General features: G+C 45.1%; 2 pseudogenes; one reads left to right on the forward strand and one right to left on the reverse strand.

The window, feature by feature from the left end:
• Nucleotides 1-4,125: 4,125 nt before the first annotated feature.
• LOC132658887 (testis-specific Y-encoded protein 3-like) lies at nucleotides 4,126-8,446 on the reverse strand (annotated as a pseudogene).
• A 479-nt stretch (nucleotides 8,447-8,925) lies between these two features.
• Nucleotides 8,926-15,890, forward strand: part of LOC132658888 (MYND-type zinc finger-containing chromatin reader ZMYND8-like) — a 57,352-nt pseudogene continuing 50,387 nt past the window's right edge.

The raw sequence follows: 15,890 nt of genomic DNA on the forward strand, positions 1-15,890 counted from the left end.
AAAAAGGGACAGAAACGTGGGCTCCAGAATATTTGTCGAAGGGTGCTCAAGTACAGGGCCCAGATTGGTTCAGTGCAGGGACCATATGCTGGGAATGACCCAGCCTGGTCCGGGTACGCACCGAAATGAGCCTCAGGAGTATTTGTCGGGGGGAAGTAGGGCAGGACTTAGCCTGGTTTGGTGCAGCAACTGTGAGGGTGGCTCGGGAGCCTTTGAAAAGGCCTTGCACAAGGCCTGGATCCAGCCTGGGTCAGTGCAGGTCCTAGATGTCAAATCTGGAGTATCCGTTGAGGCTTTAAGAGGGCAGAAATTAGCCTAGTTCAGTAGAGTGACTGGAATGCGGGCTCAGGGGTATTTTGTGGTCGTGAACAAGGGCAGTTCCAAGCATGGTCCACGTAGGTATGAAATGTGGAATCGGGTGCGTTTGTTGGGATCTGGCACAAAGGCCTTTGATTCTGATTCAGTGCTGCGAGTGTGATGCCAGATAGGAGTGTTTCCTATGGGGACTGACCAAAGGCAGAACACACCCTAGTTCAGAGCCAGGGAGCAAATTGTGGGCTCAAATTGTAGGTCGGTGGTTTGAATATGGCCAGGAGTAGCCGGAGAGTCAGAGAGACACTCAGCAGTGTTGGCTGGCACCTTGAACAAGGGCAGGACCCATCCTAGGTCAGTGCAGAGATGACTTAGGGGGCTCAGGAATGTTTGCTGGGGCATGACTAAAGGCACAGTCCAACCTGCATGAGTTCTGGGAGTGAGATATGGGCTCAAGTTGTTGGTCAGGGCATGGAACCAGTTCACCACCCAGCAGAATTCAGTTCAGGGACCATGATGTGGGCCCAGGTGTGATTGTCTGGGGCTTGAAGAAGGGCAGAACACAGTCTGGCTCAGAAAAGGGACCGAAATGTGGGTTCTGGATTATTTGTCGAGGGCTTTGTCAAGTACAGGGCCCAGATTGGTTCCGTGTATGGGGCATATGTGGCCTCACCCGTGTCTCTCGGGTCTGAGCAAGCACAGGACCAGCCTGGGTCAGCAAAGGGACCTAATGTGGGCTCAGGAATCGTTTTCAGGGGCTTGAGCAAGCACAGGGTCCAGCTTTGTTCTGCTCAGTACCAAAGATATGCACTAAGGGGTGTTGTAGATGTCATGCACAAGGGCGGGACCCAGCCTGATTCAGTACACAGACCAGGAGGTGGAGCCAGGAATATTTTTCGGAAGCTTGGACAACAGATGTGTGCTGGGGAGTGTTTGCTGAAGGCTTTACCAATGCAAGATTCGGCCTGAATCTAGTTCGAGAGACTAGTCCGAGAAACTGGTCCATCCTTTATTGTTCCGAAGGCTTTTTATACCTCTGATTATACATAGAAATCAATGGGTAATACAAAATTATGCAGTGTCAACCGCCCTGACTCTTATCAAGACCAGGCTTTATCTCTGCATACCTAGTTGTATACAAAAGTCTTAGGTGATTTATATCATCTCCTGGCCAGAAGGCCAATTAACATTTTATGGCCCTTTCCTGATAAGGGTTTGTCAACCAGAAGACTTATTTGTCTTAAAAATGTTGCTCTCCCCAAAGTCTGGTGCCACTCTCAGAAAGCACTAAATAAAGTGACATTCTTACATAGCAAGGATACAACATTTTATAACAAGAAAGTGGAGTACAGTGATTTATAACAAAGAGAAAATTAATTAACTCAAAAATCTAGTATTGCTAACATCAAAACTACTATATTCCTATTTCTGCATCATGTTTACATTGATTAATATCCCCGCAGCTGCCTAAAAGATGAAGGATATGGAGGCCTGGCAGCAAACATTAACTTAACAAACTCTTCACCAAAGTAATTCTTAGCTCCAAAAGGCTCTATATCTTGAAGATGTTTTAAGCTTTGTGCCTCTCACGGTTGGGGCCTGAAAACAATCCACAAGTTGTAAAACAGGCCTGTCAGATAAGTTAGAAAGCCATCAAAGGGGTTTCAAGCTGAGACATTCTTTTTACATACAGGAGACTGTTAACTGGAGCTCTGAATTAACTCTTTCCAGAGAAAAGGTGGTAATGTCAGAAGAGTACAGTATAGCAGACAGTAAACAGACAGGTTTTGGTTTCGGGGTAGATGCTCAGACAGAGGACCCCTTGATACCTGACTCGTCTTGCCCATCAGGCCTCTCCGCATGACCTTGTCATGGGTGGGATCTCCCGTGCTGGCTCCCGGCACACCCCTCTTTTTTGGCCAAGTTAATATTTTCACTTGCTACCTGATCAAGTCAGTGCCCTCTTTTACTTCTATGATATATCCTGGAAAGTGAATGGGATTTGCTCATAAGGGTGATTGACATGCAAAGAGGTTAGCAGGGTTCGAAGTCCTCACTGTGGACAGCTGAGTGACATATGCCTGTGTTCTCTACTTCCGTTGCCTTGGACTGGTTCACAGTACCAGTCAGGTTGGTGTGATTCCATTCCCTGTGCTTTCCTTCCAGAAACGACATAGAAATAGCAGGGGACTTTGAACTTGAAATTGCTCATGCACCCCTTTTCCCTGGGACAAGAATTCCGTAACAACTTTCTCTTTACAGAAAGGCAAGACCCAATTCCTCTCGCCTGGGTGATGATTTACTGACAATCATGAAGAAATTCTGCATGGGTAATGTCAGTTTAATGATCAATGTAAGAATACATTCGTAGGGGTAAAAGTCAATGTATTTCAATCCTTCAGTAGTGTTTATAGAACACTTAACCAGTCAAATCTTTCCCAAAACATAAAAAATTTCCTGACAGATGCATTCCTGAAATATCTTTGCCCTCTGTGATACTAATCAATATTCTCACTTCAGCAAGTAATATTGCCCATCAGGCATTACTGTAAGTGTATGGGTATTCTTGTTTCCACGTGTGGGTCACTGTTAACTATTCCTGTTGTAAACATTAATTGCTATGCACAAATATCATGGAATTCTTTTTTAAAAAAGTCAAAATTCAAGATGTTGGAAGCACTTGATTCAGGAATTCATACGCAATCTAACAATGATAAACAAACTTAAAAAAAATGAGTGAATACGAGCAACACAATGCATGTGTGTTGAATAGGGATGTGCAAGAACTCAGACAGCTATGGCAGCAGAGCTGTGCATAATGGCAAAGCATGTGTGCATCATGAAAGAAGACAGGAGGCATACACAGATCCACAGGAAGAAACATCAACTCACATTCATGGGCAAACACAATGGAGACATCCAGGCTTCATTCTATACAGAGAAAACAGGAACACATCCAGAGAATAGGAAGCAAATGCAGCTCTGGGTGATTGAGCCAGAATGCTCATTAATTCATCACTAATCTGCAAAGTTTCACATGCATTGATATTCAGTGGAAAAATACCTTACACAACACAGTCAAGTGTGCACTCAAATCTAATAGCACCTAGACTTTAGGGCCCAAGTGAAAGCCATAAAGGGACTGGGACACAAGTCATGGCAAGTTTCCAGAAAATGACCATCCAGCCAACCATCCACAGTTCAGTTTACTAACTGATTCATGACTATCTCTGCACTCTGCACTCCAGGACAGCTTAGAGCTAAAGCCATCCCTGGTCCTGAAGCACTGGTAGGAAATATTAGGCATTGGGGGACACTGTCCTAAAGTTTTTTTTTTGTCTTATTTGCAATGCCTTGCTAAAATTTTTAATGTCGATAAACGCCGTGCAGTCCCTATAACGAGCCCAGTCTAAGATCCTGAAAGCCATGCCCCAATGTGCCATCTCGCACCTACTGCAGAGTTATTACACCATAGTTTCAGCTTTGTTTTGTTTTGAACTAACGCTGAGAAGGACATGTACCAGCCTGACAGGGCCTCGAGGGTTCTTGGAAGTTTATAGATTAAAAAAGTAAGAAAACATGTTTCCAGTGTCTCCTGGGCTGGTTGTTCAGAAATCACCCAGAGAAGGCCAAGCCTTGCCTTCTAGAGCTGTAGATGCTTCTCTGTAGAAAGGGAAAACTGGAGTATAGATGTTCAAATGCAAAAGCTGGCCCTGAGCAGGAGATCTCATTTGGGGTATCTAGAAGGGAAATCCATAAGCCATGAACTTTCACATTCAACATTTACCGTTTGTCCTCCAAAGAGATGCTGCTTCAGGGAGAAAAGTTGTAGAGTGAGAACTTCACGCAGGACACAACTTCATGTGGGTCATCACCCTCAGGCATGTCCACGTTGGAACCGTGGTATCTGGGATGAGAGGCCAACACTGGAGGGACAGGTGTTGAACTCTCCCTACCCCATTTGTGCCAGTCTGTCCTTTGCCCAATCCAGAGGTGGATGCAATTCTGGAAAGCAGTCATCTACTTCAGAAGGACCACCCTAAGTGCTGACCAGTCCCTCAGTGAGCTCCATATACTCCAGGAGTTCCCATTAGCCCTTGAACAGAGTAGCGACATAGCCCTAGATAAAGGACAGGTCCGTCATGGTTGAAAATATTCTGTGCTAAGCCATTCAGCAACGAAGAGACACTGTCACCAGAGGGTTCATGATAAAAATGTTATTTCTACATCTTGGCCAGATAGAGGGCCTTGGGCAAAGAGGTTAAGCCTTTCTGGAAAAAGAGATATTAACCACTGAAACATAGCAGCAGCAGCAGCAACAGCATGGGACAGAGAGCACATGGCTGGGTAGGTTGGCCCCTCACTTCTGCCCCTGCACACTCTGTACCTAAATTGAGTTCCTGGAAAAAAAAATAACAAAGTTCACATGAGCTCAAACATCTACGACGGGATGTGTTTTCCTTTATCAGTTTCCTGGCAATTTATCTTTTCCCTGGTAATTTTTGTCAGAAACTAATATTCTCAAGGCCTTCCCACCCCTGACTTTCTCCCTAGGCCACAGCCTCCTTCCATATACCTTATTCCCTCCCCCCTAAAATGTTACCAGGAAATCTAGCTCTAAGAAATGGATCTCAGCAAAGCTGACCATGCAATCATATACACACTCTTATATGTATGGCCTTCTAGGTTCATATTGAGTTGAATGTTAAGGCTTTCTCCTTGTTATGTACTCTTTAAGTCTGATGATATGCAACAGAGAAGATACCTGTTGGGAGGGGCACCACCTCCCAACAAAATGGCATTCCATTCTTTCGATCTCTGGCCATTGTTCACCAGACCCTTTCCATGAACATCCACATTTCCCTTGTAAAAATGCCAGACACACAGTTGATGAGCCCCTCATCTTCCTTCTCCATCCTCCCCAACCACCACCCCAGAGGAAGAACTGTGTCCCCTGACACAACCCCAACACATGACTTAACCCCCTCTACAAATCTCCATGGACTGGTAATTCCCATGTGGTAAACTGAGAATCCTACATGCAGCTGAAGTGTTTGTTCTGAGGACCTGCCCAAAAATATGCAGACACATGCTAGATGCTTCTTATTTAGCTTTCAAAATTATTTCAGGTTTATTTGTGTCTCCCTGTTGATCCGTTTCACCACCAGAACACTCTATATTGCTTTCCAATCCAAGAGAACTATGCTGGCCATTGATCTTCATGTGAAGCAGCTTCTTAGGTAAAGGGCGACACTCCATCATACGTTCCTCAAAATCGGGGGGAAGGGGTTCCTTTCCAAACAGAGACAGAAACAGATATGTAAACCTACCCTCTCTGAAAATATTAAAGACAGCTTTAATATTTCAAGTTAGTCTCCAGAGAAGAGAGTCTGTGAACTTTTACATATTCTCTAAGCACATACTAAAAAACACACGTCCCAGTCTTCCTCGTAGAACTATTTACAGTAGCTAGGACATGGAAGCTACCTATATGTCCATTGGTAGATGAAGGGATAAGGAAGTTGGTGTACAGATACACCAGAGTATGTTACTCAGCTCTAAAAATGAACACATCGAGGTCAGTTCTAATGAGATGGAATGAACATGGAGCCTATTATACTGAGTGTAGTAAGTCAGAAAGAGAAGAACAAACACTGTATGTTCACACAAATATATGGAATTGAGGACCTTGTAGGTGGTACTGAACATCCAACATGCTGGGCAGCAAATAAGACACAGACATATAGAGAACAGACTTTGGTCTCAGGGGGAGATGGTGATGGTGGGTTAATTTGAGAAAATAGCTCTAAAACATTTACATTACCTCATGTAAAACAGATGACCAGTACAAGTTTAATGCACAAAGCAAGGCAACCAAAGTCATGTTGTGGCACTACCCAGAAAGACAAGAAGGGGAGGGCGGTGGGTGGTGGGTTTAGCATTTGTGAGAATACATGTATACGTACGGGTGACTAATGTTGGTCAATCTGGAGCAAAACCTGTCACGGTATTAGAAAGTAATTATCCTCCATTTAAAATAAATAAAAGATTATTCTCCATAATCCTGCACAGTGGTCAGTATTCTCAGAATGCGGGTACCAGGTGAAAAAGATATAAAATAATATAAAAAAGTGTGATGATCAAAATGGAATCAAATAATGGGTCAGTGGGGGAACAGACTTGGCACAAAGGAGACTCACAGACCTTTTTGGAAAGGAGACTTCATGAGGAATAGTAGGTGGGCCCCAATTTAAGAGGAGCCTGAGGGAGGACTTGTTGGCCATGGAATGACAGTTCAGAGATGTGCAACTGACTTAGATGTAAATTGGAGTGACTTTGGCCTGGACAGGCCACTTCATCTATCTCAAGCTTCTCTAGTTAGAACCTGATTTTCACTACAGTTCTCTATCCTTGCTGTCTGTTGCTGATTCCCTCATGCCCTTGTGTCACTCTGTTCCATGGAGTCTCACTTTATCCACAAGAGAAATACATGACCCAAGTCCCTGGACAACATTTATGCCAGTGCTCAGCCCCTGGGCACACCTCACCTCTTGTCCTCCCAGTACCTCTCGTGGTACAGCCTTCCTTGTCACATAGTACTGCAAAGGATTGGGCCACAGGTCCTTTATGATGATCTGCCAGGGAAATGAGCAAGGTCAGCACAGGGATGGCCAGACCATGAGCCTTCCCATGGACCACCAACAGCTCCACCATAAATCACCAGTTCTGGCCCAGTGGCCACATGGGACCCCAAGTCAGCAATCCAGTCAGATCCTGTGATGTTTTGATCAAAGAACAAGTTGAAGAAGTTAACGCTGCTGTTGTGTTGCCTGCGGCTGTATGCTTTACATTCAAACCCCTGGTACCACTGAACTGGAGTGGAATGAGATGCTCAGTATCGTGCAGGAAAAGGTGTATGGGAGAAAGACCTAAATTGCTTTCCAATTCAACCTCCACTTTTCTCCCCCAACCATCCAAATCCAGGGAGCTGACTCTTACCAGTGACACTAATCAGATACTCCTTAACAGTCATTTCATTCTTGAAGTATCTATTCCTCTGAAAGGACAATGTGATCTTGCAGTGATGAGTGGGATGCCTGTATTCCTCCACCTGCCAGGACAAAGTGTCAGGGGGTGGGTGGTTGCCCAGGGATGAAATCTGTTTACAAAAGAGCTGTCCTTTCTTATTTTCACGGATAAACCATGTTATCTTCCCTCCCCTGTCACCTCCCTTCCACAATCATCAGTGTCCCCTGCCTGACCTTCAAGATGGTCATGAAGTGAATCATGTCTGCATCTTGGTTCCTCATCATAACTGATATTTGGGGTGGTTCATAAACTGCTGTAGGTCAAGGAGCGTCTAGATGCTAGAGGGAAAAGTGCTGGAAGAACAAAGCTAGCCTAAAGAGTAAGGACATCACACCTAATATAAGTATGCAACAGCAAGGACATCACACCTAATAGAGACAGATATGCAGGACAGAAACCATTACCCATCATCTCAAAAGGTAAATTTTGTACCAGAACTGCCAGATCTGTAACCTGCTCCTGCAATAGACCATGTTAAAAAAAAAAAAAAAAGTTCACAAGCACCACACCAAGGGATACAACTTCGACCCAGAAGCCAGGGATTTCCTGGATGATGGTGCTTCCTTGTTGTAGATGCAGCTTCAGCCTCTGACAGTTCTTATGTTTCAGGCGAGCATGCACCCTTTGGGCTTTCTTATTCATGGGATCCAACTCCAGCTGCAGGGCCACCAGCACCTCCAGTGCAGAGCAGTCACTCGGGGCTCTTGGCCTTGGATGTTCCTGGCCCTGTTCCTCCAAGGACACCTGTTCCTGATCCTCATACACCACCAACTCCACCTCCTCCATGAGTCTAACACCAGCAGCTGGAACTCCTGCCCGATTCCCACCACCTCTCCCTTCTCCAGGGCCTCACCTTGCTCAGTTACCTCCACCCAGAAGAGGGCGGACTCCTCGCCTAGTGCTCCACCTGGGGCCTGCATCACCTCTGCCGTCCCCACCAGGCTGGTAGGCCCCAGGGCCCCTCCCTCGTGAAGACCGGGGCTCACACTAAGATCCAGGATCCTGGGGTGCTGCCGCCTTCCTCTGGCCCCGTCTCACTCTCCATGCTATTCTCCCCATAGCCCCGGGCTGCAAACAAGCTGGACACAAGAACACAGCAGACAGCCAGCACAGCCCACCCCCCGCCCTCAGTTTACGTGGTACTAAGAACAGGTTACTTGCCCACAGCCAATGAGCAGGGCAAGCGAAGCCTGCAAGCGCAGAACCCTGCGCCACCACGCAAGCCTAGTATGGTGGCGGGAAGGGGCTGAACTCTCCACCCTGACCTCCAGACCTCATCAAGTAACCAATCGAATGGAGTCTAAAGGCGTTGGCTCCTGGGACACGCCCCTTAGAATTCTGGGCCTTCTGGCCTCTGGTGACCCTGCGGCCAAACACGTTCCAGTGCAAAGTGGACGGGTCCACGCAAGCCGTTTGCCTGATGAACAGTGCGGCAGTGCCTGACCAGCGACTGGGAGAGCCAGGCCACCTGACGCTGCAATCATCCTCAAGCTTGAAATTGCCTCTGGGGCAGCTGGCAATTCCATGTGCTCAGAGATCCACACAGGTGAGATAGGGTTCCTGGGTACCTCAGGGATAGAGGTGCTCACCTCAGATACAAAGTGAATGCCACGGGCAGGGGGTGGGGATGAGGAGGGAGGGGGCAGGGTAGGGGCCGGCTTACACCGATGTCACTGCCGTTCACCTGCTGCAGAATCATCCCTAAACTTGTGCCTTGGGCTTGAGCAGTGGCAGGAATGCAGGCATGCTCAGAGGAAGAAGCAGAGCACTTTCCTCTTCTTGCTTTCCGGGGCGGACAATGCAGCCCCATGAAAACCACCCTGGAGCCCCTGGCCTATGGTCTCCCCACGGCCTGCAGCTTAGAGCAGGCACCCAGGTGGCTAAGGTTGTGCGCATGTGATGCACTTCCCAGAGGAACAGAGCTCCTCCCAGACACACACACACACACAAAAACACACACAAACAGGTGACACAAGTACACACATGTACACACCCGTGTGCAATCCACAGAGAAACAAATGCAAACAGGTGATTCAGAGACTGAGGAACTAGTGTTTCACATGAAATGCATAGATTTCTTCATTTCTCACAGGAAAATGTTCATTCTGTGAAATATAAAGAAGTTCAAATTTCATGAAGGAGAATGATGCCTAGATTTTGATACAGGCAATATAGAGAACTCCATATTTCATGGTGGACAGTCCTTATTTTATACATTAGAAATACAAAGAATTAAGTATTTCAAGAAGAAACAGTGGTGCCCAAAATTTCACTTATGAAGCAGAAATAATTCCAATTCCATATTCGTTCCCCAGGTATTAATTACATACTTCATGTTGGTAAACTATCATTGAGATTTTTATTTTATTTTTATTTTTACTTTATTTTACTTTACACTACTGTATTGGTTTTGCCAAACATTGACATGACTCCACCATGGGTGTACATACAATCCCAAACCTGAACCCCCCCTCCCACCTCCCTCCCCACAACATCCCTCTGGGTCATCCCTGTGCACCAGCCCCAAGCATGCTGTATCCTGCATCGGACATAGACTGGCGATTCGATTCTTACATGATAGTATACGTATTTCAATGCCATTCTCCCAAAGCATCCCACCCTCTCCCTCTCCCTTTGAGTCCAAAAGTCCACTATGCACATCTGTGTCTTTTTTGCTGTCTTGCATACAGGGTCATCATTGCCATCTTTCTAAATTCCATATATATGTGTTAGTATACTGTATTGGTGTTTTTCTTTTTTTTTTTTAGTTTTTTATTTTTTAAATTTTAAAATCTTTAATTCTTACATGCATTCCCAAACATGAACCCCCCTCCCACCTCCCTCCCCATAACATCTTTCTGGGTCATCCCCATGCACCAGCCCCAAGCATGCTGCATCCTGCATCAGACATAGACTGGCGATTAAATTCACGTGATAGTATACATGTTAGAATGTCATTCTCCCAAATCATCCCACCCTCTCCCTCTCCCTCTGAGTCCAAAAGTCCGTTATACACATCTGTGTCTCTTTCCCTGTCTTGCATACAGGGTCGTCATTGCCTTCTTCCTAAATTCCATATATATGTGTTAGTATACTGTATTGGTGTTTTTCTTTCTGGCTTACTTCACTCTGTATAATCGGCTCCAGTTTCATCCATCTCATTAGAACTGACTCAAATGTATTCTTTTTAATGGCTGAGTAATACTCCATTGTGTATATGTACCACAGTTCTCTTATCCATTCATCTGCTGATGGACATCTAGGTTGTTTCCATCCCACTCACTGAGATTTTCATATAGGAAATGTATACAATTCAAGCAGGGAAGTGTATGCTCAAATTTTCATATCTGAAATATATATAATACCCCATTCGTGTAGGAAAACATGTCCACGGATATCCATATGTGAAACAGGCAAGATTCCATACATGATGAAGCAAAGTATACAAGTAGATTTTCAAACATGAAATACAGGTTTTCGATTTCAGGTAGAAATATCTGCACCCATGTTTTCACATGGGAAATAGAGAAAATTACATATTTCGTGCAGAAAAATCATGTTTCAGGTTTTCATCTGCACTAAGCAGGGCATATGAAGGAAGTGCTGTAGAACAACCCAGAAGAATAGTGTAAAAAGGGATTTGAGAGATGCTCCAGGATGGATAGAACCCCTATATACTTATGGCTTATTAATGTTGATGCATGGCAGAAACCATCACAATACTGTATAAGAATTAACCCCCAGTTATAAAAACAAACAAACAAAACCTTCATTTTGAGAAAAGTAAAAGAACAAGGGGACTCGACTCTGCTCTGTGGTGACCTAAATGGGGAGGAAATCCAAAATTGATGGGATGTATGTATACGTAAAATTGTGTCTTCTCTTTACTCTGTTTTCAGGCTGAATTCCCATCTGGGGTGTGGAGGCTCGCTATGTATGCTTACTTGTCCCAGCTTCTAAGATCCGTGAGAGAGGGAGCCCAAGGCGGGGCACTATCCAATATTCAAATGGATGCCAGTGACCTAACATAGATGGTGCAAGCTCCTTGTCTGGAACTTTATTGGCTTTCCACATAAACCAAGTTATTCAGACTCTTTTCTCCACTTAATTTTCCTACTACACTATTCCTCCTTAATCGAATCTTATATTTATAAATAAATAAGTTTTTTTCCTTGCCAATGCAGTCTCCACTTCAAATTCCCTAGATCCACTGGGGCTGGACCCCGACATTCCCTTTCTTTCTAATTTGAGCTCCAGACCAGGTTGACAAAGAATGAAGTCTCTGGGTAAATGAGCTGATCTCCCCATCTTTATCACCATATTCTCTGTGAGGATCAGCACCACTCTATGTTACAAACCCATGCTAATCTGGACCTGAAATTCAAAGCAAAGTGTTGTTGAGGTTGAAAATAGTGTAATCTTTGACCTTGGAGGATCCACAATGATGCTGAGCTTCATGGAAACCAACCATCTGGCTGGAGTAGTGCATTTTCCATATTGAAAGTAGGTGATAGTTGAGTAGAAACCGGCCAAATGTTCTCTCAGCCTCTTATGTCCAAGTCAGCCCAGGCAGTCAAGTAGATAATATTGTTGGGATAAACGATGGAGGTATTTAAAGTTTTTTCCTCCTGAACGCAAGAACGTGTTTTCTAGAAGAAGCCAAGTGATGAGTTTTATTCGATATTTCCCTCCAGTGCCTGATCTCACAAGAGTGTGGTGGTGTCTTCAAGATCAAAGCAAGGCTAAGATGAACCTGATGGAGGTGAGTGAGTCTGTCCAGCAGCAGTCTGCTCCTTTCTCTTCTCCTCTCTCCCAAGGGGCAGATTCACAGCAGATTCCAGCCAAATCTCGACAAGATATAGAGAGTTGCAAAGCACAGTGAGGTGTGTGTCTTGGGTCCTTGCAGGCAGCTGGTCTAGGTCCTCGTTTTGTCATTGTTATTAAGGATTTACAGAGGACTTCCTATGCCCCTTGAACTGTGTGTAGATTGTCCTGGAAGGTTGATACTATTATCACACCCATTATCCAGGGGAAGGGACAGAGGCTTAGACAGGTAGTTCACTCATTCAGGGTCACACAACTAGTAGAAGCAGAGAAGCAGGATCTGAATTCACCTACTTTGGGCTCCAGTATCCAAGCATGTGTGGCCATGCTTGTCATTCTGTTGGCCAACCTTTAGTTACTAATTGCACCAGCCCTGAGATCCAGAAATTAAACCCAATTTGGTTTTTAGGTTCTTTCCGTTTGAGTCTTGGAGGAGGTGGATATCATTCACTCCTGATCCTGCTGGGCTGTTGGTAGTTCTTACCCTTTTATGATTTTCTCTTCTGTGATCCCACTCAGGGTAACCATTGCTCTAGAATGAAGACAATACAGAGCTGATGGGGATTTCGTCTTTTCAAAATTGTAGGGTATCAGATTATTTACCTACAGATGGATGAGACTCACTACCAGGAGCAGAAAACATAAATGGGTTAAATGAAATTCTTGTTAGAAAAGAGATTTTCCCATTTTTGCTTGTATATGTAGGAAATTCCTGCTGTTTTATCATTTTTCCTTTTGCTTGAGGCATGGAAATGGGTGACTTTCCTCTGGACTCAATTACAAATAGAAAAACAGTTGGATGTGCTGCAGTCATGGGATTTCAAGGAGTTGGACACTACTGAGCAACTGAACTGAACTGAACTGAACTGGAAATGTTCAGTTAAATGTTAAATGAGTTTTAACAACTCCTGTGTATCATTTGCTTCCATGCCTCCCATTCTCTGTGTCCTGGTGTGTTACATATGCGGGCAAGATTGAGCTCTGGATAAATCAGAAATTCATGTTGTTTGGTCCCCTGTCATCTCTGAATGTCAGTAAATGATGCTCTGCCAGCAAGTTCCATTTGTTCCCTGTAGTCAGCTGCAACTTAAGTCTACTGCTAACCCCACCAGGCCAGTGTGATGCCTTGTATATTCCTTTTTATTCCAGCAGTGAGCATGGAAAATATTTGTGGGGTTTTGGTCCTGCTCTTTATTCTATGACTACACTACATGCTGGGTTTGCTTGTTTGTTTCAGGTTTATCTGTTCGTTTGCTTAGGCATACATGAAATCTCAGCAGATGTTTATATGCCTGTCGACCATAGCAGTTCAGGGGATTCTGAGAAGTCAGATAGTAGTTGAAATGACTCTATGAATGATGAGGAGCAAAGGTCCAAGAAAGAGCCAGAAGATGCTGAAGAAAAGAGGGGGCTCAGATGTACAAAAAGCCATGTGCTGTCAAGAAAAAAGGCCAAATTGCTGAACCCAGTGGAGATGGAAGAGGAGCTGAAAGCATGTCACCAGCCAGTGAGAAAGTGGACCCAAGAGCAGTCTAGGAGAAGATGAGCCCCCAGCTTGAGAAGGACTTTTCAGACAAAGCAAAACCCTTGCCTCATCCCACAAAGGATATGCTGGAGGGAAAAGGTGAAGTGGAATCCCCAACAGTGCATTTGGGCCTGGACTCCAATTCAAAGAGTGGACTTGACATAGATTTAGGAAAACACCATTCTGCATAGGAGGGTCAAAAATATAGGAAGGAAGCCAGAGAACCATCTCCCAAGGAGGAGGGTGAGTGACTGTACCAGTTTCTGGTTTCTTGATTTGGTCTGAGGATGTCACCTTGCCATTTGTAATGTTGCATGTCGTGTCACCTTCTGACGTCAGAAAGTGTGGCACAATAAAGCTTGGATTAGCTCCTGGTCACGTAGCTAGTTACTGAGCAGGACAAGGACTTAAGCTGGGCCTGCCCACCTTTTACCTTTTTGATACCCAATGTGGTTGACCTTGAGCACCGGAAAAGAAGTCTGTTAGAAAGGAACGGTTGCTTCTAGCAGTCAAGTCATTTTGAACCTAAGCAGTTTCTTTTTCCAGTATGTTCACAAATATACCTAAAATGTTTGTCAGTGTTAAGACACTGGACAAGACTGACACTGATGAAAGTGTTCAGGTCAAAGACCTTGATGAATTTATTCTACCTTACCTCCCCTCACGCTGCCCAGGCATCTCAAAATACATTTTCTTACTAGACTATAAGCCCTTTCGGGTCGGTGGGACCAGACTGCTGAGTTCTTCTTTAGGCCTCTAGAAATCCAAGGGGCATTGTATGATATGCACCTGTGCCTGTGGTCTGCCATATTTGCATGTAACTGACATGGGCCTGATGTTTCACAACCTTGGCGCTATTGACTTTTTATTCTAGATAATTCTTTGTCCTGAGTATTGAAGGATGTTTAGCGGTATCTCTGGCCTTTACCAACTGGATATCAGTAGCATCTATCCAGTGGTGTCCTGCAAAAGTGTCTTGACAAAGCGAAATCTCCCCTAGTTGTGAACTGCTGCCTGAGTGTTAGCAGGTCTTAACAGCTGCGGCTGTTAGGGACTGAACCAGCAGTGGCTTCTCTCAAACCTGCCACACCCCAGGCATGCAGGCAGACCCCCTACAGAACATAGGAATATTTGAAGGATATTTGTCCCATTGGCAAAGCAGTCAGAGAATTTCTCAGCTGGCTTGGCAAGTGGGAGATGGTATGCCCGAGAAAGAGAAGAATTAATTAAGGACCCAAAGGGACATGGCTTAAGGACAAATTGGAGATGATAGCCACAAAACCTCTTGTACTTTGTGAGTTACATACAGGGATCAGTTCAGTTCAGTCGCTCAGTCGTGTCTGACTCTTTGCGACCCAATGAATTGCAGCATGCAACACCTCCCTGTCCATCACCAACTCCCGGAATTCACTCAGACTCACATACAGGGATAGTCAGGTTTCATTATGTGGCTCAGTGGTAAAGACTCCATCTGCCAATGCAGGAGACACGAATTTGATCCTTGGATCAGCAAGATCTCCTGGAGAAGGAAATGGTAACCTACTCCAGTGGTGTTGCCTGGAGAATTCCGTGGACAGAGGAGTCTGGTGGGCTTTATAGTCCCTGGGGTCACCAAAGAGCTGGACATGACTTAGTGACTAAACAGACAACACACAGCTTTTGACAGGAGCTATCATCTCAGTTTTGTGTCCCCTGGGGCTTTCCTAGTCTGGCTGCTTAAAGCAGGAGCGGGGAAGTGTTCTGAGCAGTTTTTCCTCTGTGTTTGCATCATTGTGAACTGTTCCGGAACCTCAGTTTGGCAGTTCATTGAAAGAGGAGGGACTGTCTCTCAGTGACACAGGGCAGCAAGAGAGAGAAGCAGTTGAGTCAGTCAGGAAGGATGGATCACCACCCCATCCCTTAAAATTATGAATGGCATCTGAAACATCCAACTCTGTGTGGATTGGGGTTTGAGGGACCACATCTGATGTTGTAGAAAGCAAAAGGGGTGGCATTTATTCCATGAAGTTTGTGGAATTGTTGTGTCCCAAAGGCAATGGAGACCCACTCCCGTACTCTTGCCTGGAAAATCCCATGGACGGAGCAGCCTGGTAGGCTGCAGTCCTAAGGTCACTACGAGTCGGACATGACTGAGCAACTT

The sequence above is a fragment of the Ovis aries genome, chromosome Y (assembly GCF_016772045.2).
Source record: "Ovis aries strain OAR_USU_Benz2616 breed Rambouillet chromosome Y, ARS-UI_Ramb_v3.0, whole genome shotgun sequence".
In the NCBI taxonomy this organism is placed as follows: domain Eukaryota; kingdom Metazoa; phylum Chordata; class Mammalia; order Artiodactyla; family Bovidae; genus Ovis; species Ovis aries.